This window comes from Moschus berezovskii, chromosome 16 (genome assembly GCF_049115385.1).
Source record: "Moschus berezovskii isolate FMDL1 chromosome 16, NW_MosBer_1.0, whole genome shotgun sequence".
Lineage (NCBI taxonomy): Eukaryota > Metazoa > Chordata > Mammalia > Artiodactyla > Moschidae > Moschus > Moschus berezovskii.
Window position 1 is genome coordinate 68,273,669 of NC_142475.1, and position 25,408 is coordinate 68,299,076.

Consider the following 25,408-nt stretch of genomic DNA (forward strand, 5'->3'; position numbering starts at 1 on the left):
TTGTGAAGCCCATAGCAGGGTAAATGCAAACAATACCTACAGCGAGGACTGGCAGATGAGGAATTGTTAAGGGGGACCACTGATGGATCTTTTGCATTCATCAGGAATGAAATCCTTTAAGGAAGGACCGGGACATTAAACGCAAAGATGAATTCCTAATGCTTGGCTTTAGCTTATAGCGCTGGAAACAGACTAGATTAAGTTGAGGAGAAAAGGAAGCGTGTTAAGTGGGCTTGGAAAAAAGCATTCTTAAAAGGGGCAAAAATCCAGAATAACTTGGATGAATGCTAAAGGGTCAAGATAGCTCAAAAGCAACTTTGCCTTTTAATTATTAAAATAAAAAGACTTTTAACTTACTGCAATAAGCGGGTTTTTATCTCCTTTTTGGATCCTTTAAAGTGATGTGAGAAGGATTATTGAAGAAATTTTCATTAAATTTTTTTGAATTTTATGTATAATGAATTAAAAATTTTTTTAACACTTCATGGATCAGAAGTTCACCTTTTGTTATTCTTGTAGCTAGCAAAAGACTATTCCAGATTTATGAGAGGATGTTGTACAGTGGTAAAAATGGAATTTATAGCTGGATCGTGAAAGAAATAATTAAGTTGAGGCAGGATGAGGGAAGGAGTGAAATTGTTATGTGTAGGTTTTTGAATAACCTGTAGGTTAAAGAAGTTAAGAGGTCAAACTAAAGTTTTAGTTTTTGAGGTCAGATTTTCTGTGTTAAAATATACCTTTCATATACTAAATTATAAGTATTAGAGTATTAGACTAAGGAAATGGAGTGTTATGTGTGTGTATACATATATGTATATATATATATATTTTTTTTCTTTTCCCCTCTCTAAAATGCTAATATAAGTATCTGTTCTAAATGGAATGCTTACTGGAAGGAGAACAGATCCTGGCTTTAAATTGCAGTTCTTTTACATTGCAGCATAGTCAGGTCTCTGGGCCTGTTTCCTTCTCTGTACAGTTAGGATCTTGAGCATAATTGTTGTAATGTTAGGCCCCCTCTAATGTGCCACGAATGTGAACACCATTGTTTTGTTAACTTGTACATTGAGAGTATTCCTGTCACTCTTGATTGGCATCTTTAGAGTCTTTAATGGCTTGGTCCTTGCTGTTTTGAGAGGGAGGGACTACTTGCTCGTGGCTGCCTCGGCTCTACAAAGATAATTTTAGATTTTGCCAGTTTTTACTTGTTTGTCCCTTCCACATAGTTAGCAGACGCTTATGAGGAATGTCCCAGAGTACTTTCTTTACTTGAGACATATAGAGCTTTTTCCTTTTATTTACATTTCAGTTCAGTCAGTCAGTTGTGACCGACTCTTTGTGACCCCATGAATCACAGCACGCCAGACCTCCCTGTCCATCACCAACTCCCGGAGTGCACTCAAACTCATGTCCACTGAGTTGGTGATGCCATCCAGCCATCTCATTCTCTGTCGTCCCCTTCTCCCGCCCCCAATCCCTCCCAGCATCAGAGTCTTTTCCAGTGAGTCAACTCATCGCATGAGGTGGCCACAGTATTGGAGTTTCAGCTTTAGCATCAGTCCTTCCAATGAACACCCAGGATCGATCTCCTTTAGAGTGGACTGGTTGGATCTCCTTGCAGTCCAAGGGACTAGTTACATTTAGTCTCCTACAAAATCTCGTTGAGCAATCTCATGGTAATTAATCCCTGATGACCTTTGTTTCTTCCCTTTTAGTCATCCATGTACATTACCGCCCAAACATAATTTAATAGGGATGACACTTTTTATCTTTGCAGAAAGTATAATGTCCTGTAGTAGATAGTATCCCCAAATACATCCCTGGAAACTATCACAGACCTCCCTCTTCCACTTCACTATTGAGACCTAGGTCAGGCCACCTTTGGTTTCTTGATAATCTGTATGGCTAGCAAGCTGGATGGGAAAGTAAACTGGAATGGCCTGGTCTGGTCATTCCTTATCTCTGGGTTAGAAAGCATCACTACGAACAAAGCTAGTGGAGGTGATGGAATTCCAGTTGAGCTATTTCAAGTCTTGAAAGATGATGCTGTGAAAGTGCTGCACTCAATATGCCAGCAGATTTGGAAAACTCAGCGCTGGCCACAGGACTGGAAGAGGTCAGTCTTCATTCCAATCCCAAAGAAAGGCAATGCCAAAGAATGCTCAAACTACCGCACAATTGCACTCATCTCACACGCTAGTAAAGTCATGCTCAAAATTCTCCAAGCCAGGCTTCAGCAGTATGTCAACCGTGAACTCCCAGATGTTCAAGCAGGTTTTAGGAAAGGCAGAGGCACCAGAGATCAAATTGCCAACATCCGCTGGATCATGGAGAAAGCAAGAGAGTTTCAGAAAAACATCTATTTCTGCTTCATTGACTATGCCAAAGCCTTTGACTGTGTGGATCACAATAAACTGTGGAACATTCTGAAAGAGATGGGAATCCCAGACCACCTGACCTGCCTCTTGAGAAACCTGTATGCAGGTCAGGAAGCAACAGTTAGAACCGGTCATGGAACAACAGACTGGTTCCAAATAGGAAAAGGTGTACGTCAAGGTTGTATATTGTCACCTTGCTTATTTAACTTATATGCAGAGTACATCATGAGGAACGCTGGGCTGGAAGAAGCACAAGCTGGAATCAAGATTGCTGGGAGAAATATCAATAACCTCAGATATGCAGATGACACTACCCTTATGGCAGAAAGTGAAGAGGAACTCAAAAGCCTCTTGATGAAAGTGAAAGAGGAGAGTGAAAAGGTTGGCTTGAAGCTCAACATTCAGAAAACAAAGATCATGGCATCTGGTCCCATCACTTCATGGGAAATAGATGGAAAAACAGTGGAAACAGTGTCAGACTTTGTTTTTTTGGGCTCCAAAATCACTGCAGATGCTGATTGCAGCCATGAAATTAAAAGACGCTTGCTCCTTGGAAGGAAAGTTATGACCAACCTTGATAGTATATTAAAAAGCAGAGACATTACTTTGCCGACCAAGGTCCGTCTAGTCAAGGCAATGGTTTTTCCCGTGGTCATGTATGGATGTGAGAGTTGGACTGTGAAGAGGGCTGATCGCCGAAGAATCGATGCTTTTGAACTGTGGTGTTGGAGAAGACTCTTGAGAGTCCCTTATACTGCAAGGAGATCCAACCAGTCCATTCTAAATGAGATCAATCCTGGATGTTCATTGGAGGGACTGATGCTAAAGCTGAAACTCCAATACTTTGGCCACCTCATGAGACGAGTTGACTCACTGGAAAAGACTCTGATGCTGGGAAAGGTTGGGGGCGGGAGGAGAAGGGGACGACAGAGAATGAGATGGCTGGATGGCATCACCGATTCTGTGGACATGAGTTTGAGTGTACTCCGGGAGTTGGTGATGGACAGGGAGGCCTGGCGTGCTGTGATTCATGGGGTCGCGGAGAGTCGGACACGACTGAGCGACTGAACTGAACTGAACTGAACTGAGGAGTTGGCTGGTAGTGGTAGAGAGGTGGGTGTTGCTCTGACTCTTCTAAATAGACTTTGCAAATAACCCATCTGAATACACCTGCCTGCATTTATTCTGTGTGTCCCCCCGACACACCATTTTTACTGAGCACCTACCGTATAGCTGAAGGGAATGAGAGAATACATCTAATCCTTTTGTGTTTTAAAATCATGTTAGTGGTATGAGTAGATTTCAGAGCACTGGTATTCAAATTCAGTTACCTTTTAACAATATGACCTATAATAAATTGATTTTCTGTAAATTATACTCATGAAATTACAGTTCATCTCATGTTCTTAAGAATACTATATTTTTTTCTTTTTTCTTTGGTCACAATATAGCTTTTTGGAAACCTTACCTAGATAAGGGGAGGTTTTACTTTATTAAAAGAAAAGCCAATCTCAAAAACACCACATAAAGGAGCTTTTATTTTCATGTAAAGAAAGATAATGAAACCTCTAAAGTAGATTATTGGAAACTTTTGTAAAATTATCTTACATTTCAGACTTTGTTTTGAAGTAAAGTGGTTAAAAAAAAGAAAAAGAAACAAAACCCTTCCCACCTTGACTATTTTGAGGTAAAGTGGTTTTTTTTTTTTTTTTTTTTAAAAAAAAAAGAAAACCCCTCCCACCTACTTTGTTATCTCCAGTGTGAAGCCCACAGGCCCAGGAACAGCTCCAGGTTGCCCTCTCTTGGTACCTGCCCCACACCAGCTTTCTGCAGCAACCACTGAACTCTGCAGAGTCAGGGCCTCCAAGCTGCCCTAGCTTAGCTTGATCCATTCCTGCTCTCTAGAATCCTGAATTAAAAATAGTCTGGCCATCTGCTGGCAGATGAGACAACAGCTGAACTATTTTTAGTTTTAAAGAATTTAGGATTGTTGAGGGATTGGGCTTGAAGGTAGCATTGTTTGTCTTACAGGGAGAGGAGGGTGCAGTTGGGCCATATTCCAGCCAGGCCTCTAAGTTTCAAGAGTTTCTTTGATGTTAGGGCCATGACTAGTTCATCTTTTGCCTCTAACATAGAATATCTGTGAAGATATCCTGCAAATATTAGGATGAGTGAGTTCAAGGTTGGAAGCTGGCACTGATAGAGAATAGAAGTGAAAGAGGTGACCAGAAGAAGAAGGTTTTAAGAGGCAAGGGAGGCCTGCAGAGGCAGCATTAAGGTTGAGTTCCCTGCCGAGATACTGGGGAATGCTGGAGAAAAAGAGGGATTACTAGGAAAGTAATTTTTGCATCATACAGGGTGTGAATTTGTGTTCATGTTCTAAAGTTATCCTACTGATTTTTTTTTATGAGTTTGTTATCTAGGCTTATAGTCTTTTCCAGAAATGTAGATATCAATATCATATTTAGACTAAAAACTTACAGAACTTGCTTTGTTCTGCACCTCCAGTCTCGCCCTTGTTTTGGTTAGTGCCATTCTAAAAAAGAAGTAATGAGTCGGTGGGGGCAGGGTTGTTTGAATGCATTTGACCTCAGTTTTATGCTACTTCTGGTAATTTTATTAATTTTTGTCACTCTTGACTATTTACCAGGTAATGACTTTGTCTCAAATAATACCCTGCAGACAGTGAATTATCTTAATTATAATTTAAATCCATTAGCAAGTCTCTTTTTAAACCTTCTTTGGTATCTAAAATAAAAGGTGTTTTCAGTAAGTCAGGCTGCCAGAATTTTTGAGGTAGCTAGGAAAGAAGGGCATGATGAATGAAGTGACTGAAAGAGAGTATATTAGGTTTGAGTGGAAAAAAATAAGTTTGGGTTACAGTGTATATACTCTTTCCATTGTGGAGATTTATACTGCACGTTAACATAGTTAAGATTCTGAAGAGTCCTCTATGAAAAAAAAACCTGCTCAGTTTTGCTTGATGAAGTTTTCCCTAAATTTGACCCTTTTCAGTATCTGTTAACACCCCCTGGAAACGTTGTTCCTTGAAATTTACTTTGGGACACTGTTCAAGGGAAAAACGGAAAATGCAGATAGAATGGCCCTAACTCCTGAGGGAACCATTCTTATGTTTTTGGAAAGCAGGAGTTTTGTTGATAGTATGTGAAGAAATGAGGTGTAGTTGGACAGAGTGGGATCCAGATCAGAGGGCCGTGTGGTTTCTAGCTCTTTCTTTCCTATCCTGTCTAATGGCAAGCAACTGCTCATCTCCAGTGTTCGTCTTTAACTCGTAGAGAAACTTCTGTCGGTAATTATTTTTTCAAACCAGAATAAAAATGTATTGTGAATGGGAAATAATTTGGGGAATATTTGTCATAATATTCATCACAAATTGGATGAGGGAATATCTGAAAAGGGAAAACACATGAACAAATTATTGTTGCCATTCCAAGTTAAGTATATTCATTCAGATACTTGGTTGAACTAGTATGGGCCAGGTAGTGTTTCAGCGCTGGGCATAGAGCCATGAGCCAAATATGCTTTCATGGAACGTATTTTCTAGTTGAGGCTGAGAGTAAAATACTAATGTTTTGTATTGTCAAATTGATAATTGTTATTATCTGAGGAAATAGTTCAGAAAGGTAAAGGTAGAATGACCAGGAGGGCAGGTATAGGTAGGGCTGTCAGGAAAGGCCTTTTCAGGAGGTGACATTTCAGCAGAGAAGTGATAGATCCAGTTTTTCAAATACCTGGGTGACACAGGCAGAGGGAACAGCAATGTGGGTGTTGTGCTTGGTACCTTCCAGGATAAAAGGAAGCTTGTGTGGCTAGAGAGTGAGAGGAGGGAGAAGGAGAAGAGAACAACTTTGGGTTTTATTACATCTGTGCTCTAAGTCCCTGGAGAGTTTTACAGGGGGTGACAAAGCAGGGTTACACGTTAAAAGGCTCACTTTGGCCAGAGGTGATAGTGATTTAGGCTGATGGTGGTAGAGGGAATGAGAATTGGTTGCATTTGAAATATGTATTTTTTTTCCTGTGGGGTTCATCATGCCATGTTCAAAGCCTCACTTCTTTTTGTTGTTGTTGTTTTAATATTTATTGATTTGACTGGTTCTGGTTTTAGTTGCAGCACGTGGGATCTTCCTGGACCAGAGATCAAACCGTCTGCATTGGTAGGCGGATTCTTATCCACTGTCACCTGGGAAGTCCTGGAATGTACTTTAGAGTTGACAGGATTTGCTGATGGGTTGGTTGCGTGACAACAAACAGCCAGAGCTTCCAGGCTGTTGGAGAAGGCGTTCACTATGATGGGGAACACGAGGAGAGAAAACATATTAGTAAAACATTTTATTCAGCTCTTTGTGTATTTTAGAATTTTTTAATGATAGAATTTCCTGCTGATGTAATAGGATATTTTCTACTGAGAAAAGGGCACACTTAAAATGATAGAACATAGTCTAGTGAGAAGGCACAAAAAAATTTCAGATTTGAGTTGTCAGTTTTTTCTCTGAGGTTTTTTCCTAAGAGAGCATGCCTTTCACATTGTTTCAATTACAGTAAATAATTGATCTGGTCCCTTTTCGGGGATAGGAACTTGGCGGATGTAATCAGTTAAGGATCTTGAGATGAAATCATCTTGGATTTAAGGGTAGGTCCTAAGTCCAGTGACTGGTGTTCTGTGTAGAGGGAGACACACAGAGGAAGAGAGGCATGTGGAAATGGAGGCCGGCAGAGATCGAGGTTATGTTGCTGGAAGCCAAGAGATGCCAGGTGTCACCAGGATGAGACGGGGCGAGGAAGGATGCTTCCCGGAGCCTTCATTGGTGGAATGGCTCTGCTTACACCTTTAGTTCAGACTTCCAGCCTCCAGAACTGAGAGAAAACGAATTTCTAATGTTTTAGGCCAAGTTTGTGGTAGTTTGTTGAGTCAGCCCTAGGAAACTAAGAACAGTTGTCTTTATCCTGACTTTAGACCCACTTCGACTTATTTGAGCTTCTCTTTTTAGAATGCAGGGTGTACTTGGAACAACATGAGGGTTAGGGCTCCCACCCTCCAAGCAGTTGAAAATCCAAGTATAACTTTACGGTTGGCCCTCCCTATCCATGACTCCGCATCCTTGGATTCAGCCAGCTTTGGATCATGTAGTGTTTATTAAAAAAAATCTGCATATAAGTTCAGAAGATCAAACATGTTTAAATAACCAAATACTGTCTTTGGTCTCTTTCATAAATTTAGAAAGGAGTTATTCTCAGGCTTTAATGTTCATGAGTCTTAAGAAACCTCCTTTAATAAAAGAGTCCTGGGTCCAAGTGTTTAATTAAAAGTTTTATGTTCTACTTTTGATAAGAATTCACTAATCAGCTGTTTAATAACACTCATCTGTCCACACCTTGCTGAGAAATTAATCAGCAAAAATGCAAGCAAGCAAAGTAGTATCTTCAAAACCAAGGACTGTTTTCATAGGAGAGTCCTTGTGCCTTTACTCTTTTTACTTTTAATTACATGTAAGTCCAATAAATTTGGCAGTTTACGTTTTAAAAAAAAATAAATACTTTTCTTCAAACCATTTTCAAAAGTAGAACTAGGGGTAAAAAAATCACCCATCACAATGGAGGTAACTGTTGTTACCTTTATAAACAGTTTTATTGAAGTCACAATTTACAGTCTATAAAATATGCCCATTTAAATTCTAATTTTTACTAAATTTCATTGAAGTGTGCACCCATCACCATAATCCAGTTTTATAAACATTTCCATCACCCCGTAAGGGCCCTCATGCCCATTTATGGTTAATCCCAGTTTTCAGACATCCACTAATCCATGTCTTTGCCTTTTCTAGAAATCTGTGTGTTATACATATGTGGTCTTTCATGCCTGACTTCACTCAGCATAATGTTTTTGAGGTTCATTCTTGTAGCATGTATCATTTTTTTAATTGCTGAATAGTATTCCATAATGTGGATGTTCCTTAGTTTTTTGCCTGTCTTTGCACAGTTGATAAGCATTTAGGTTGGACATACAGTGCTGCTATGAATATTCAAGTGTAATTCTTTATGCAGATCTAATATTTTACTTCTGATAAATACCTAGAAGTGGAATTCCTGGGTCATATGATAACTTTGTTTAACTTTTAAAGAAACTAAATTGTTTTCCAAAGTGACTGCTTCATTTGGGTTTCTCATACAGCCTTGCCAGTCAATATTTTTTATTTTCTTATGTTTTTGATTTTAGCCATCCTAGTTAATATGAAGTTATTTCACTGAAACAGTGTTAGCTTTTTGAGGCATTTTTCCCCCAGACTTTGTACACATACACATAAACAGATAAATTCTTCCAAAAGTTGAGCTATTTAACTTGAGGTGATAATAGGAGGGAAAGAATTTAATGTTTACTGTATTCCAAGTTGTTTGCCAATTAAGTACTTCATTAGCTATATCTCAATTAGTTGTCAGAACAATCCTATGTGCTCTGGTGCTATTATTCTCTGCGTTTTGCAAAGGAAGAAACTGAGGTTTAGAGCTGTGTTTAGTACAGTTGAAATGTGTGTGCCTTTTGGCTTAATGTGGCCGTCCTGAACTGCACCCTAAGTCACAGAACTGTTTACAAGTAACAAATTACAAAATGAGATAAGAGAGCAATCACAGAAAGAAAGGCATGCTAAGAAAAGATAGAGACCAAAATACATAAAAGAGAAACAGTCAACCAACAGCAACAGAAGAAATTATTGCTCTGTACATTTCAGTGAGTCTTGAGGGTGTTTACGTACTGTGTGGTCATAATGGCGTCCCTGAGTACATCATTTAAAAAATCATTTTATTGTATGTTCTACTTAGAAAGTCAGGGAGATTCTTGTCCTTTTTTCTGTGTCTTTTGAAGATTTTTACCAAAATTTTAAAGTAAGATTTTTATTTGAGCTCTTTGAAAAATTCAGCTGTGCTCTGACTCCCAAGGACTCTGGCCAGGCTAGCTTTCATTGTATCTGTAGTCCTAACCCTGTAAAAATACACTACTGTCATGTGCTTTCTTTCTTAATGTTTATAGCATTTCAGATCATTTTAAGAATTGAAATGAAAGCAAGATCTTATTAAAATGTCATCTTATGGGAAATTACAAATAAGATTTAACCTAAAAATAACTGGTTGTATATCTCAGTGGCTTCTTTTATAAGTATACAAATGTAATTATTGTGTAATTGTCATAATTTTTGGTTGTATAGTCTCATTATTTCATATGCTGTATCTGTGTGTCTTCCTACCTAGCATTTTAATAAGGTGTCGTTTATTTAAATGTTTTTGACTTTGGGAGTATTTACATATAAAATTTGCTTCACAGATTTTTCTTTTATTAATCCCTGCAAAATTCTTTGAGCATTTTATTATGTATGCAGAATTATCTAAACATTAAGATGGAGCTGACTGGGTTATTAGAGTGTGGTCACTTATGGTTCTCGTTCCTTAGGCAAAGTTATCATAAATATAGTTGTGCTGGGTATAACTATACATACAGCACAGTATGAGGAGAATAAGTCAGGGTATTCATCCTCTTTAGATTATTGCTTTTGATCCATTTTTACTGTAAACATTCTTTTTCATTGTTTCTTTGCACTTTTTTTTTGTTCTAAAAGTAGGAATTAAAGACATAAAAACTGTTTTTATAGTTAGGATAAGTATAATTTTGTTTTCTATAAATTTTATTAATATTTTTCATACTTTTTTCCTTGATATTTATTAGGGTATAGAGAGTTTTATATTTAATAAGTTCACCTTGTCTCAGAATTGATAATCAGGTATTGAAAACAATTACTAAATTAGAAAAGCATTTTATCACATCTTATTCCAGTATTTCTGTTTAGTGCTTAAATTGTATCAAATATGATTACTTATTCCTCATTGCCCCTTAACTTTTTTATAACGTTTGATTTTCTTTCCCAGATAATTTTAGGATTTTCTTTATTCTTTAATGTTTTCTTTATATTCTCTTAGTAACTTATTAACATAATACTTAATCAGCACTTCTTACCTTATTCTTGTGTATCAGATAAAAAACACTTGGGAATAAGTTGGTTATTTTGTTTCATCTATTTTATTGGGTCCTCATGCTTCTAGTCTCTAAGTGTTAATTCTTACATAATTGAGAATGTATTTAATGCAGTGCTAAGCAAAAGCTTAACTGTAATTTCTAATGTGCTTGTTTGTATCATTAGAAATGGAGATGGAACACATGCATCGTCTAGTATTAGGTTGGTGCAAACATTATTACATTTTTGCATTGTTGAAATTTGCCGTTTGATATTAGAATGCATTCTTAAATGTGGTTATGTTATATATCATTTTAATGTGCATTTCTTGCTTTATGTTTTTTTGCTAATGACTTATTACTTGATGTTTATCCTATATTTACTTTAAACTATGGAAATGATGCTAGACAAAAAGCAAATTCAAGCGATTTTCTTACTTGAATTCAAAATGGGTAGTAAAGCAGTGGAGACAACTCAAAACATCAACAGTGCATTGGCCCAGTAACTGCTAACAAACATACAGTGCAATGGTGGTTCAAGATGTTTTGCAAAGGAGATGAGAGCCTTGAAGATGAGGAGCACAATGCCTGGTCATCAGAAGTTGACAACGACCAATTGAGAGTCATCATCGATGCTGATCCTCTTAACGAATACATGAGAAGTTGCCAGAGAACTCAAGGTTGCCCATTCTACAGTTGTTTGGTATTTGAAGAAAACTGAAAAGGTGAAAAAGCTCAATGAGTGGGTACCTGATTGCCGCTGCTGCTGCTAAGTCGCTTCAGTCGTGTCCGACTGTGTGTGACCCCATAGACAGTAGCCGACCAGGCTCCGCCGTCCCTGGGATTCTCCAGGCAAGAACAGTAGAGTGGGTTGCCATTTCCTTTTCCAATGTGTGAAAGTGAAGTCGCTCAGTCGTGTCCGACTAGTAGCGACCCCATGGACTGCAGCCCACCAGGCTCCTCTGTCCATGTTATTTTCTAGGCAAGAGTACTGGAGTGGCTTCGCTGACTGCAAATCAAAAAAATTGTCACTTTGAAGGGTTGTCTTCTCTTATCCTATGCAACAACAATGAACCATTTCTCAATCCAATTGTGACGTTCACTGAAAAGTGGATTTTATATGACAACCGGCGACAACCAGTTGGTCTGAGAAAACATTCCAAAGCACTTCCCAAAGCCAAACTTGCACCAAAAAAAAAAAGTCATGGTCACTGTTTGGTGGTCTGCTGCTCGTCTGATCCACTACAACTTTCTGAATCCTGGAGAAACCATTACATCTGAGAAGCATGCTCAGCAAATCGATGAGCTGCACCAAAAACTGCAGTGACTTAGCAGCTGGCATTGGTCAGCAGAATGGGCCCAATTCTCCACGACAATGCCCTACTGCACGTTGCACAACCAGTGCATCAAAAGTTGAATGAATTGGACTGTGAAGTTTTGCCTCATCTGCCATATTCATCTGACCTGTTGCCAACTGACTACCACTTGTTCAAGCATCTCAACAACTTTTTGCAGAGAAAATGCTTCCACAACCAGCAGGATGCGGGAAAGGTTTTCCAAGAGTTCGTCAAATCCTAAAGCACAGATTTTCATGCTACAGAAATAAACATTTCTCATTGGCAAAAATGTGTTGATTGTAATTGTTCCTATTTTGATTGATAAAGATGTGTTTGAGCCTAGTTATATAAGTTATTGAGTTATAATGATTTAAAATTCATAGTCCAAAACCACACTTTTGTACCAACCTATTAATAGAACAGAAATAAGATGTAATGTTTGATACCAGTTAATAATTAAGTTAGCATTTGTTAATAAATAAGCTTTTAAAGCATATACCAGTTCCAAAATGGGTATTCTTTTCCCACAATGGGTATAATGATTAGAGAGCAGAAGTTTTATAGTAAAAACTGTGTCTGCAGATTATTTTGCCAGAAGAGACATGGACAGAAGGTAAACTTATATTATCAGAATGTACTTTTTTCCTAAATGCAGTGATAAATCTTTGTGTTTGGATATATGAAGTGAAAAAGTATTTTATTCTCTGTTCCCATCTCAACTGTCATTTTTATGGCTATTGGGGAAGTTTTGAATGGCAGATTAGAAAGAAAGGTACTTTTGTTAGTAATGTGTAGCAACACACACACACGTGCTTGCTTGGCAGGAATACTGGAGTGGGTTGCCATTTCCTACTCCAGGGGATCTTCCCACCTCAGGGATCAGACCTGCGTCTCTTGCATCCCCTGCATTGGCAGGCAGATCTTTACCACTGTACCTGCCGCCTGGGAAGCCCCAGTGTGCAGCATATGCTTCCTTACAAAGTCAATGAACATGCCAGAGCCAAAGCTTTTTTATGTTGTCATATCTTCATTGAGTTGTTTTCCTTTTGAAATAGTCAAAGATTTTTTTTTTTTCAGTTTTTTTAACTTTCTTGTACATTTCAAAAAGCACACTTGATTAGGTGATCAATATGCTGCAATCTGGTTCCTTATAATAAAGTTGGGAATTCAAATCATAACCTTATAATTCTTTTTGTTTTTTCTTGTTTTGAATGAAAAATGTCTTTAGGAAAGATTAGTCTTTTTCTGTTTTATTACTAAGTTAAAATTATATTCATGAATATTTCCTGAACAGTTTAGGATTTTATGTCAAATTGATTATCTTTTTTAAATGCTTCTACACTTGGTTTCTATTAATTTGGTCTTATTGAAGTTTTTTATTGTTAACATTTCTTAAGGTTGTATAATTGTTCATTTATATCAAGGAGCTTTGATTTTTGCCATTTATGTATGCCTCCTGCTCTTCTGTGTCATAAAGTTATCTCTCACTAGTTTGCTTGACCAAAGCTTCTTAATAATGTATATTTTGTTGATTCAGTAAGTTAATGTCCCCAAATATTTTGTCTAGGATAGTCACTGTTAATAATTTGGCTTTCCAGAAGATGGATTAAAAAAACAAAAATCTTTGAGTTTGGAAATTAAATGTCAAGAATGTTTGCTTTTCCTCAGTTTTTCCATTTTTTAAAAAATTAATTTTTATCCTGAACTTTTCATTAAAAAAAAAAATCACAGTATTTCAGTTCGATTTTTGGGAACCATTCCTTTTATGTTCATTTCCTACCTGATTCTCTTTTCTCCTTCTCAAACCTTCAGAGTCTCTTATCAGCATTGATGTATGAAAACATTCTTGATTCATAAAGACATATTTTAAAGCAGTTGAAACAATTTAAAGAGAATCAGTGGGTAATCTGACATCTGGTTAGCAACCTTTGATTTGACCTTCCAAATGACCACTAACTTGTAGAAATGGAGGAAAATTTACTATGTTGTGGAAAACCATGTTGATAGTAGACCCAGGAAGAATGAATGAAACTAAAAGAATGAGAGAAAAGAGCACAGGCATGGAGGACGAACACCAGAACTGTTCCATGTGAATAGCTTCCTACACACAGAACAAGAAAATTGGAAATTGGAAATTCCAAACAGGAGAATAATCAGACATAATAAAGAAAACTTCTTCACCAAGAAACACCTATGTAGGAAAACTGCCGTATCCCAGGAGGAAGAAAACTCAATGTAAAGAGACTTACAAGTTTCAGTCTAGCAGTATTATTTAAAATTAAAGAGAAAAAAAATATCCTATGAATTTCTAGGCAAAGATAATAAGCTTTCAAAGAAGCAATTGTAAGTCTTTAGTTAAGATTGCAAGTTTCACCCTAGGTAAACCTAAATAATAGAAATGTGCTGAAAATGATAGAATAGCAGCTCTGCTAATAAATTCAGATACACTGTTTTACATTTTTTTTTTAATAGATCTTCAGTTCAGTTCAGTCGCTCAGTCGTGTCTGACTCCTTGCGACCCTATGAATCACAGCACGCAGGCCTCCCTGTCCATCACCAACTCCCAGAGTTCACTCAAACCCACTTCCATCAAGTCGGTGATGCCATCTAGCCATCTCATCCTCTGTCGTCCCCTTCTCCTCCTGCCCCCATTCCCTCCCAGCATCAGAGTCTTTTCCACTGAGTCAACTTGTCGCATGACGTGGCCAAAGTATTGGAGCTTCAGCTTCAGCATCAGTCCTTCCAATGAACACCCAGGACTGATCTCCTTTAGAATGGCTGATTGGATCTCCTTGCAGTCCAAGGGACTCTCAAGAGTCTTCTCCAGCACCACAGTTCAAAAGCATCAGTTCTTCGGTGATCAGCTTTCTTCATAGTCCTTACTCCACCTCTTTATTTTCCCTGTTTCTTTTTTCCTCTCCTCCTATCTCCTTCATCTCCACTCCTCTCATTCCTTTTATCTTAAATTCTGCTTCTAAAAAATTGTTAGAAAATAATGATGCATGTTGTGAAGATAAATGTACAGATTTATTCATCTTTGTGATTTAACATTTTTTTCTTGAGCCGTCTTTTATTTGCAATCTTGTGTGAATCAGTTATATCCACTTTTTAAGATTCTTCTCCTGTATAGGTCAATATAGAATATTGAATAGCATTCTCTATGCTCTAAAGTAGATCCTTATTAGTTATATCTATCTTATATAATAGTGTGTATATGTCAGTCCCAATTTATCCCTCTCCTTTCCTCCTTCACGCACTGTAATCATAAATTTGTTTTCTATTTCTGTGATTCTATTTCTGTTTTGTAAATAGGTTCACTTGTACCATTCTTTTAGATTCCACACGTAAAAGTGATATCATATGATACTTGTTTTTCTCTGACTGACTTCACTAAGTATGACAATCTCTGCTAAGTCGCTTCAGTCGTGTCTGACTCTGTGTGACCCCCTAGACGGCAGCCCACCAGGCTCCTCTGTCCCTGGAATTCTCCAGGCAAGAATACTGGAGTGGGTTGCCATTTCCTTCTCCAGTGACAATCTCTAGGTCCATCCATAGGTACATCCATATTGCTGAAAATGGCATTATTTCATTCCTTTTTAATGGCTAAGTAATATCCCACTGACTCACTGGAAAAGAGTCTGATGCTTGGAGGGATTGGGGGTGGGAGGAGACGGGGACGACAGAGAATGAGATGGCTGGATGGCATCACCGACTCGATGGACATGAGTTTGAGTGAACTCCGGGAGTTGGTGATGGACAGGGATACCTGGCGTGCTGTGATTCATGGGGTCGCGGAGAGTTGGACATGAGTGAGCGACTGAACTGAACTGAATATCCCACTGTGTATATGTACCACATCTTTTTTATCTCTTCCTCTCTTGATGGACATTTAAGTTGTTTCCATGTCTTGGCTATTGTAAATAGTGCTGCCATGAATACTGGGATGCATATATCTTTTTGAATTATGATTTTCTCTGGATATATGCCCTGGAGTGGGATAGTTGTATCATATTGTATCTCTATTTAGTTTTTTAAGGAACCTCCATACTGTTCTTCATAGTGGCTGTACAAATTTACATTCCTACCAATATAGGAGGGTTCCCTTTTTTGATGATGACCATTCTGACTGATGTGAAGTGATACCTTGTTCTAGTTTTGATTTGCATTTCTCTGATAATTAGTGATGTTGAGCATCTTTTAATGTACTTTTTGGCCATCTGTGTGTTGTCTTTGAAGAAATGTCTATTTAGATCTTACACCCATGTTTTGACTTTTTTTTTTTTTTGAGCTACATGAGCTGTTTATATACTTTGGAGATTAAACCCTCGTCCATCTCTTCATTTGCAGTGTTGGTTTTCTTTTTGTTTATGGTTTCCTTTGCTGTGCAAAAGCTTTGAAATTTAATTAGGTCCTATTTGTTTTTATTTAAACATTATTCTAGAAGGTGGATCAGAAAAGATCTTACTGCGATTTTTGTCAAGGAGTATTCTGCCTCTGTTTTCCTCTAAGAGTTGTATACAGCTTTACAGATAGGTCTTTAATCCATTTTGATTTTATTTTTGTATATGGTGTTAGGGAGTATTCTAATTTCATTCTTTTTACGTGTAGCTGTCCAGTTTTCCCAGCACCACTTATTGAAGAGACTTTCTTTTCTCCATTGTATATTCTTGCCTACTTTGTCACTGATTAGGTGGCCACAGGTGAATGGGTTATCTCTGGAGTTTCAGTCTTGTTCCATTGATCTATATTTCTGTTTTCATGCCAATATCATACTGTTTTGATTACCTTAGTATTATAGTATGAAGACAGGGAACCTGATTCCTCTAGCTCTGTTCTTCTTTTTCAAGATTGCTTTCACTATTGAGAATCTTTTGTGTTTCCATGCAAAATGTAAAATTTTTTGTTCTAATTCTGTGAAAAATGCCGTTGGTAATATGATAGGAATTGCATTGAATCTATAGATAGCTTTGAGTTGTATAGTCATTTTCACAATATTGATTCCTCCCAATTCAAGAACATGGTCTCCCTCTCCATCTGTGTGTGTCATCTTTGATTTCTTTCATCAGTGTCTTATAGTTTTTCGAGTACAGGTCTTTTGCCTTCTTCAGTTCAGTTCAGTCACTCAGTCGTGTCCAACTCTTTGCGACCCCATGAATCACAGCACACCAGGCCTTCCTTGTAGGTTTATTTCTAGCTATTTTATTCCTTATGATGTGATGGTAAATGGAATTGTTTCTCCATTAATCTCTCTCTGATCTTTCATTGTTAGTGTATAGGAATGCATAGATTTCTGTGTATTAATTTTGTATTCTGCAACTCTACCAGATTCATTGATGAGCTCTAGTAGTTTTTTTGGTAGCATCTTTAGGATTTTCACTGTATAGTATCATGTTATCTGCAAACAGTGACAGTTTTACTTCTTTTTTTCCAATTTGGATTCCTTTTACTTCTGTTTCTTTTCTAATAGCCATAATTAGGACAGCCAAAGCTGTGTTGAATGAAAGTGGTGAAGGTGGACATCTTGTCTTGGTCCTTATGTGTGTGTTGTGTTTTAGTCGCTAAGTTGTGTCTGACTCTTGCAATCCCGTGGACTGTGCCTGCCAGGCTCCTCTGTCCGTGGTATTCTCCAGGCAAGAATACTGGGGTGGGTTGCCATTTCTTTCTTCAGGGGATATTCCCAACCCAGGGATTGAACCTGGTTCTCCTGCATTGCAAGTAGATTTTTTACCGTCTGAGCAACCAGGGAAGCCCCTAAGCCCATCAGGAGAGTTTTTAGTTTTTGTTTTTTTAAATCATAAATGGGTGTCAAAAGACTTTTCTGTGTCTATTGAGATGATGATCATATGATTTTTATTCTAAAATTTGTTAATATGGTATATAACTTTGATTTTGCCTATATTGAAGAATCCTTGCGTCCCTGGGACAGATCCCACTTGATCAGAGTGTATGATCTTTTTTCTTTGGCTATGCGATGTGACATGTGAAACTTCCCCAAATGGGGATCAAACCTTGCCCCCTGCGTTGTAAGCGTGGAGTTTTAATCACTGGACCGTCAAGAAAGTCCTGTACAGTCCTTTAAATGTGTTGTGAATTTGTGTTTGCTAGTATTTTCTTGACAGTTTTTGAGTATACGTTCATCACTTGTAATTTTATTTTTTTGTGATATCTTTGTCTGGATTTGGTATCAGGGTCGTATTATAGAATGAGCTTGGGAGTATTCCTTCCTCTGCTATTTTTTGAAAGAGTTCAAAAGGCTAGGTGTTAACTCTTCTGTAAATGTTTGATAGAATTCACCTGTAAAGTCATCTGGTCCTGGACTTTTGTTTGTTGAAAGATTCTTAATCTGTTTCAATTTCAGTATACTTGTGATTGGTCTGTTCCATGTTTTCTATTTCTTACTGGTTCACTGTTGGTAAACGCTGTATCTTTCTAAGAATTCATCTGTTTCTTCTAAGTTGTCCATTTTATTTGGCATATTGTTATTTGTAATCTTTTATGATTCTTTGCTTTTCTGTGGTGTCCATTATAACTTTTTTCATTCTAATTTTATTGATTGAATTCTCTCCCTTTTTTCTTGATGAGTCTGGCTAAAAGTCTATCAATTTTATCTTCTCAAAGAATCAACTTTTAGTTTCATTGATCTTTGCTAGTATGTTCTTTGTTTCTGTTTCATTTATTTCTGCTCTTTATGGTTTCTTTCCTTTTGCTAATTTGGGTTTTGTTTGTCTTCTTTCTCTCCTTGCTTTAGGTGTAGGGATAGGTTATTTGTTTGAGATTTTTCTTGTTTCTCGAGGTAGAATTTTATTCCTATAAAATTCACTCTTAGAACTGCTTTTGCTGTGTACCATAGGTTTAGGGTTGTTGCGTTTTCATTGTCATTTTGTCTATGGGTGTTTTTTTTTTTATTTCCTCTTTGATTTCTTCAGTGATCCATTGGTTATTAAGTAGCATTGTTTAACCTCCATGTGTTTGTGTTTTTTACAGGTTTTTTCCTAGAATTGATTTCTAATCTGATAGTGTTGTGGTTGAAAAAGGTGCTTAATATGGTTTCATTTTTCTTAAATTTACTGAGGTTTGATTTGTGTCCCAAGATGTGATTTGTCCTGGAGAATGTTCCATGTGTACTTGAGAAGAAACTATTCTGCTGCTTTTGGATGAGATGTCCTATAAATATCAGTTAAGTCTATCTGACATAATCTGTCCTTTAAGGCTTGTGTTTCCTTATTGATTTTCTGTCTGGATGATCTGTCTGTTGGTGTAAGTGGGATGTTAAATCCCTGACTGTTAATTGTGTTACTGTAAATTTCCCCATTTATGGTTATTAGCATTTGCTCTACATATTAAGGGATTCCTGTGCTGGGTACATATACAGTTATAGCTTCTTGGATTGATCCCTTTATCATTGGGTGGTGTCCTTGTCTCCTGTAACAGTCTTCATTTTAAAGTCTGTTTTGTCTGATATAAATATTTCTACTTGAATAGAAATATTCAATAAATATTTCTATTTCTTTTTTCTTCTTTGCATGGAATATCTTTTTTCATCTCCTCACTTTCAACCTATATGTGCCCCTAGGTCTGGGGTGGGTCTCTTGTAGACAGCATATATTTGGGTCTTGTTTTTGTATCCATTCATCCAGTCTTGTCTTTTGGTTGGAGTGTTTAATCTATTTTCAATTAAGGTAGTTATTGATCTGTATGATCGTTTTGTCATTTTCTTAAATGTTTTGAGTTTATTTTTGTAGGTCTTTCCCCCCCCCCTTACTCTTTTTTTAAAAAATTTATTTATTTTAATTGGAGGCTGATTACTTTACAGTATTGTGGTGGTTTTTGCCATACATTGACATGAATCAGCCATGGGTGTACATGTGTTCCCCATCCTGAACCCCCCTCCCTCCCCATCCCATCCGTCAGAGTCATCCCAGTGCACCAGCCGTGAGCACCCTGTCTCATGTATCGAACTTGGACTGGTGATCTGTTTCACATATGATAATATAAATGTTTCAATGCTATTCCCTCAAATCATCCCACCCTCGCCTTCTCCCACAGAGTCCAAAAGTCTGTTCTTTACATCTGTGTCTCTTTTGCTGTCTTGCATATAGAGTCATCGTTACCATCTGTCTAAATTCCACATATATGCATTAGTATACTGTACTGGTGTTTTTCTTTCTGACTTACTTCACTCTGTATAATAGGCTCCAGTTTCATCCTCCTCAGTAGAACTGATTCAAATGTATTCTTTTTAATGGCTGAGTAATATTTCATTGTGTATATGTACCACAGCTTTCTTATCCATTCGTCTGCTGATGGACATCTAGGTTGTTTCCATGTCCTGGCTATTATAAACAGTGCTGCAATGAATGTTGGGGTACACGTGTCTCTTTCAGTTCTGGTTTCCTCGGTGTGTATGCCCAGCAGTGGGGTTGCTGGGTCATATGATAGTTCTGTTTCCACTTTTTTAAAGAATCTCCACACTGTTCTCCCTAGTGGCTGTACTAGTTTGCATTCCCACCAACAGTGTAAAAGGGTTCCCTTTTCGCCAGCATTTATTGTTTGCAGACTTTTTGATAGCAGCCATTCTTGACCGGTGTGAGATGGTACCTCACTGTGGTTTTGATTTGCATTTCTCTGATAATGAGTGATGTTGAGCATCTTTTCGTGTTTGTTAGCCATCTGTATGTCTTCTTTGGAGAAATGTCTGTCTAGATCTGTGGCCCACTTTTTGATTGGGTCGTTTATTTTTCTGGAATTGAGCTGCATGAGCGGCTTGTATATTTTTGAGATTAATTCTTTGTCAGTTGCTTTGTTTGCTATTATTTTCTCCCATTCTGAAGGCTGTCTTTTCACCTTGCTTATAGTTTCCTTCTTTGTGCAAAAGCTTTTTTAGTTTAATTAGGTCCCATTTTTTTATTTTTGCTTTTATTTCTATTACTCTGGGAGGTGCGTCATAGAGGATCCTGCTGTGATTTATGTTGGAGAGTGTTTTGCCTGTGCTTTTCCTCTAGGAGTTTTATAATTTCTGATCTTACATTTAGATCTTTAATCCATTTTGAGTTTATTTTTGGATATGGTGTTAGAAAGTGTTCTATTTTCATTCTTTTACAAGTTGTTGACCAGTTTTCCCAGCACCACTTGTTAAAGAGATTGTCTTTTCTCCATTTTATATTCTTGCCTCCTTTGTCAAAGATAAGGTGTCCATAGGTGCGTGGATTTATCTCTGGGCTTTCTATTTTGTTCCATTGATCTGTGTTTCTCTCTTTGTCCCAGTACCATACTGTCTTGATGACTGTGGCTTTGTAGTATAGCCTGAAGTCAGGCAGGTTGATTCCTCCAGTTTCATTCTTCTTTCTCAAGATTGCTTTGGATATTCGAGGTTTTTTGTATTTCCATACAAATTGTGAAATTATTTGTTCTAGTTCTGTGAAAAATACCATTGGTAGCTTGATAGGGATTGCATTGAATCTATAGATTGCTTTGGGTAGTATACTCATTTTCACTATATTGATTCTTTCGATCCCTGAACATGGTATATTTTTCTTTCTATTTGTGTCATCTTTGATTTCTTTCATCAGTGTTTTATAGTTTTCTGTATATAGGTTTTTTGTTTCTTTCAGTTCAGTCGCTCAGTCATGTCTGACTCTTTGCAACCCCATGAATCACAGCACACCAGGCCTCCCTGTCCATCACCAACTCCCAGAGTTCACTCAAACTCATGTCCATTGAGTTGGTGATGCCATCCAGCCATCTCATTCTCTGTTGTCCCCTTCTCCTCGTGCCCTCAATCCCTCCCAGCATCAGAGTCTTTTCCAGTGAGTCAACTCTTCGCATGAGGTGGCCAAAGTATTGGAGTTTCAGCTTTAGCATCAGTCCTCCCAGTGAACACCCAGGACTGATCTCTTTTAGAATGGACTGGTTGGATCTCCTTGTAGTCCAAGGGACTCTCAAGAGTCTTCTCCAACACCACAGTTCAAAAGCATCAATTCTTCAGCGATCAGCTTTCTTCACAGTCCAACTCTCACATCCATACATGACCACTGGAAAAACCATAGCCTTGACTAGACGGACCTTGGTTGGCCAAGTAATGTCTCTGCTTTTTAATATGCTATCCAGGTTGGTCATAACTTTCCTTCCAAGGAGTAAGAATCTTTTAATTTCATGGCTGCAATCAGCTATGGTTTTTCCCGTGGTCATGTATGGATGTGAGAGTTGGACTGTGAAGAAAGCTGATCGCCGAAGAATTGATGCTTTTGAACTGTGGTGCTGGAGAAGACTCTTGAGAGTCCCTTGTACCGCAAGGAGATCCAACCAGTCCATTCTAAGGGAGATCAATCCTGGGTGTTCATTGGAAGGACTGATGCTAAAGCTGAAACTCCAATACTTTGGCCACCTCGTGCGACGAGTTGGCTCACTGGAAAAGACTCTGATGCTGGGAAAGGTTGGGGGTGGGAGGAGAGGGGGACGACCGAGAATGAGATGGCTGGATGGCATCACCGATTCTGTGGACATGAGTTTGAGTGAACTCCGGGAGTTGGTGATGGACAGGGAGGCCTGGCGTGCTGTGATTCGTGGGGTCGCGGAGAGTCGGACACGACTGAGCGACTGAACTGAACTGAACTGAATCAGCATCCGCAGTGATTTTGGAGCCCAAAACAATAAAGTCTGACACTGTTTGTTTCTTTGGGTAGGTTTATTCCTAAGTATTTTATTCTTTTCATTGCAGTGGTGAATGGAATTGTTTTCTTAATTTCTCTGTTTTCTCATTGTTAGTGTATAGGAAGGAATACAAGGGATTTCTCTGTGTTAATTTTATATCCTGCAACTTTACTATATTCATTGATTAGCTCTAGTAATTTTCTGGTGGAGTCGTTAGGATTTTCTGTGTAGAGGATCATGTCATCTGCAAACAGTGAGAGTTTTACTTCTTTTCCAATCTGGATTCCTTTTATTTCTTTTTCTTCTCTGATTGCTCTTTTCTTGTGGTTTGATGACCACCTTTATTGTTGTTTGGGTTGTTTTTTCTCCTTTATGTGTGTATTTTTTGTAGTTTGCATTTCCCATGAGGTTCTGATATAGCAGTCCATATATACACAAGGTTGTTTTATGTTGCTGAATCTCTTAATTTCAAATATATTTTCCATTTCCTGCATTTGTACTCTTTTCTCACAGTTGCTGGTTTTGATGCCATATTTTTTCTTTTATATGCCATATTTGTGTGTGGATGATTTCCTACTTCTGCTGTAAGTGTGCTTTACCAGTTCACTTTCCCATTTGTAATTTTTTTTTTTTTTTCTAGTTTTGGCCTTCTAGCCTCCCCGACCTCCTCATTGTATTGATAAACATTTGCCATAGCCCAGTTTCGAAGAGGCAGGGGCTTGAACTTAAGGCCTTGTATTGAGAGCTTAGATCTCAGTAAACCAACAGGACTTCCTGTTTGGGTATAAGAAGTGAAGGAAATGAAGGCATTTAGGATGAGTCTGAGATTTCTAACCGGGGATTTCAGTCTGTTTGATTTCATTCACCAAAAATGGCAGTATAGGAATAAAGCACATTTGAGAGCAGGAATTGAGGAAGAAAATGAATTCAGTTAAGGTTAAAATAATTTTGAGGTGCATATGGAGGAGCATCTAAGTAAAAATGTTTCATTTTGTTGACAGTTGTTAGTAGCTTTTGTTTTTTAAGTTTATGACAGAAGCTTGAGAGAGAGAACTGAGCTGCAAAGAGAAGTTTAGCTATTACCAGTATGCAGTGAACCACTTAGGTCCTTTTGGAGAAAAGGAGATGTATATTAATTTGCCCAGCAAAGTTACTCTCATTTACTCTTTCTTCAGAAACACTTGTTTGTTAAGTACCTATCTATTCCAGAGTTTATGCTAAGCTTGAGAAATAGAAATTTAAAGAGGATGACCTTTGCTGTTAAGGAGCTAGTTGAGGGAAATGAACACACAAAATAATTTCAGTGTAATAAGGTAAGTATTGGTAATAGTCATAACCAGAGGGAGGTATGGAATAGAGAAGCATAATTACTTTAGCTTAGAAGTGCATCGAAAGAGTTTTTTGGACTTGACAGCTGTTTTTTTCCTAGAATGAATGGGTATGTACCAGGAAAAGATGGGTGGGAAAAGAATTTTGGGGAGAGAGGAGCATCATTAGCTAAAGGTTTGATCAACAAAAAAACATGAAGTGTGGGAGACAGTTACCCAGAAGATTAGCATTTTAAGGGTCTTAAACATGAGGTGGGAATGGAGGAGATGAGGTACATGGACAGTGTAAGTGGTGGTGAGCATGGGCAAAGAACCACTGAAGGTTTTCAGTTGGGAGTGCCACAGAACACGTCATAGAAGCTGCTCTGAAAAGTGTCTGCCAGGCAAATTCTTGGTGGGGCAGAATTCCAGACAGAGGATATGGTTTGAGCAAAAGCCTAGAGGTGTGGATCACTTCAGGGGATTTAGAGTATTCTTTTATTATTGAAGTGTGGAACTCAAGGGAGGGCATGTAGAGAGATGAGAGTGACAGACAGAAACAGATCTTGGAGAGTCTTGTGTGCCATGCTAAAGCACTTGAACTTTATCCTGGTAAAGGTCACTCTGGCACTAAGAAGGCTCAGGAATGGAGATGAGGAGTCACTCAGCCTGATGAGAGATGAGGGCCATCCTAAAGTAGAAAAATGGAGAAATCAAATTTAAGAAGTTATAGTTCTCATCCTTGGTTATACACCAAGATTACCTGTGGAGCATCTTAAAAATGCAACCATCTGCATCACAATACTGGACGTCCTTATTCACTAAGTTTAAACATGGGCCTGAACATCCTATTAAACTTTTTAAATTTTATATTTTTCATTAACATAGAGTAAAATTGACTCTTTTTTTACTGTACAGTTCCATGAATTTTAATCCATGTAAAGATTTGTGTAATCTCTGTCAAAACTGAGATACAGAACAGTTCCAGCACCCCAAAATTTTCTGTATTGATATCTCTTTATAATAATACCTTTCTCACCATTTCTGATCCCTGGCAAGTTCTGTATCATTGTAGTTTTGTCTTTTTGAGACTGTTGTGTACAGTGAAGGCAAGCTTTTGAGACTTACTTCTTTCACTTAGCATATCTTTGAGATTCATCTAGATAGTTGGATGTTTTAAGTCTGTTCCTTTCTATTGCTCAGTAATATTCAACTGTATGGCTGTACTACAGTTTGTTTATCCATCACCCACTGAAGAACATCTTAGTTGTTCCCAGTTTTTGGCAGTATGACTAGAGCTGCTGTAAACATTTTTGTATAGATTTTTATTTGAACAAAAGTTTTCATTTGTTTAGATTAGGTACCCAGGAGTGGCATTGCTGGGTCACATGGTAAGTATGTATTCAACTTTATAAAAAACTTTTAAAGTGTTTTCCAAAGTGGCCGTGCCATCTTACGTTCCCACCATCAGTGTCTGAGAGCTCAGTTGTTTCACAGTCTCACCAACTCTTGCTGATGTCCCTGTAAACTATTTTAATAGGGGTGTAGCAGTATTTCATTGTGGTTTTCATTTGTGTTTCTTAAATGGCTAATGATGTTGAACATCTTTTTGTGTGTTTATTTGGTATACATGTATCCCTTTGAAGTAACTCTTGCTCAAGTTTTTTAAAATTTGGTTATTTTCTTACTATTGAATTTTAAGTTTTAAAGTATATA

General features: G+C 37.8%; 1 protein-coding gene across 2 annotated transcripts in view; it reads left to right on the forward strand.

Moving 5' to 3' along the window:
• Positions 1 to 25,408, forward strand: part of ARFGEF1 (ARF guanine nucleotide exchange factor 1) — a 138,455-nt gene that overhangs the window by 1,366 nt on the left and 111,681 nt on the right. The window lies entirely within an intron of this gene.